Here is a 1,645-nt window from a genome sequence, read left to right as displayed (position 1 = left end):
CACCTTCACCCCCCACCCCACCCTGGCCGGCTTTTTTGTCTTGAATTTGCACAGCACCCTTTTCTCCAGTATGAAATTGAAAGCTTTGCTTTGGAAAGTTTTGTGTACAGGAGGCTCCTGGGCATCCACTTACTTTATTTCCAGAGGCTAGTTGAGGAGGGTGGAGTCTTTGGGACCTTAACAGCAGGTCTCCTGATCCTTCCTGACTTCCTTTTTTTTTTTTTTTAGATGCAAACACAGTAATTTCACTTCAACACCATATCACTATATATCTAAACAGCAAAATCACATAGTTAACCCAATATAACTCAATAACTTATTCATTTCAGGGTTTTATTTTTTCTTAATTGCTTTATATTTGTACTGTCCACATGGAATTTTGCTTTTATGTACCTCCATTTCCATAGTAGGCATATCAAACATTATGAACACAGTTCACTTACAAAGGCAAAAGTTTTATGATAATTCATTTCATGCATTACTCTTTTTAACCTAATTGATTTTCCTCATGGAAAATTTTAACACATAAAATTACGTAGTGCCTTTGTTTGTTTACTTACTTGCCATCTCTCTTCTACACTAGAATATCAAGTTTAGGAGAGCAGGAACTGTATTTCTTTGCTGCTATATCCTCACTGAATACAGTACCTAGCACACATCAGATTTACAATAAAGATTTGTTAGATGAATGAGCAAATAAACAAAAGCACAGTAAATGTCTGTCAGTACTTGTTCAATCTTATGGAGGGTCAAAAACTTACACTATTAAGTGGGACAATATGGCTCTAATGGAATGGAATTGAGTATTTTGCTCCTTTTAGGTCACTTAGGCTCTGTCAAAGGACCAGAAGGCTAGGGTGTGGTTAAACCCCCTAAATAAGAAATATATTAAGAACTGACATTATTATTTGTAATCTCAAGGACTCCAAATTCTGTTTTTTTTTTCTTCCATTTGTATCTTCCTTTCCCCAAATTATTTTATAGAGATCTGTCTGATCTATTGATCAGAGATCAACACACTAGGTCAGAAATAGCCTAATAGAATCTATATTCTTAATATTTCTAATAATGTTCTAAAAATAAAACCAAAACCAATGTACTCATAAACATCATTTGAGAATCATAAATTTATGACATTTCTCTGTTTACATAGTATGTGCACATACATGTATACTATATACTCATATTCTTACAAAAACAAGAATATAAAATGCACACACAAATTGAGAAATAAACCAGGAAAATAGTTTATAAAGAAGGAATGGTTCATATCAATTAAAATTGTACAGGTTTTCATAAATTTCTAGTTGGCCTATTAGCAAATTGGAGGTTTTTTTGAATGGCCAATTATCTCCTTAGGAAGTATATATCTTTAGCCTCCAAAGGTGACAGACAGGGCCAAAACAGGAAATATTATTAGTTGAATGGTATTAACAAGTTCTGAGTTCCAAGGTTGGAAAGTAAACTAGAGAGCTCCAAATGTGGAATTCCTGAAAAGTCAGAGAAATAAGTTCAACAAAAGAGCAACTGGCAAGGGATGGGATGTCTTAAAATTTGTTCATTGCATATATGATGTCTTTAAATATGCAGGTTTTGTTGTGCTAAAAAAAGTTCCCTTTTATGCCTAGTGTTTTCAAATTTTGTA

The sequence above is a fragment of the Mustela erminea genome, unplaced genomic scaffold (assembly GCF_009829155.1).
Source record: "Mustela erminea isolate mMusErm1 unplaced genomic scaffold, mMusErm1.Pri scaffold_17_arrow_ctg1, whole genome shotgun sequence".
Classification (NCBI taxonomy): domain Eukaryota; kingdom Metazoa; phylum Chordata; class Mammalia; order Carnivora; family Mustelidae; genus Mustela; species Mustela erminea.
Note: the sequence above shows the minus strand (reverse complement) of the source record.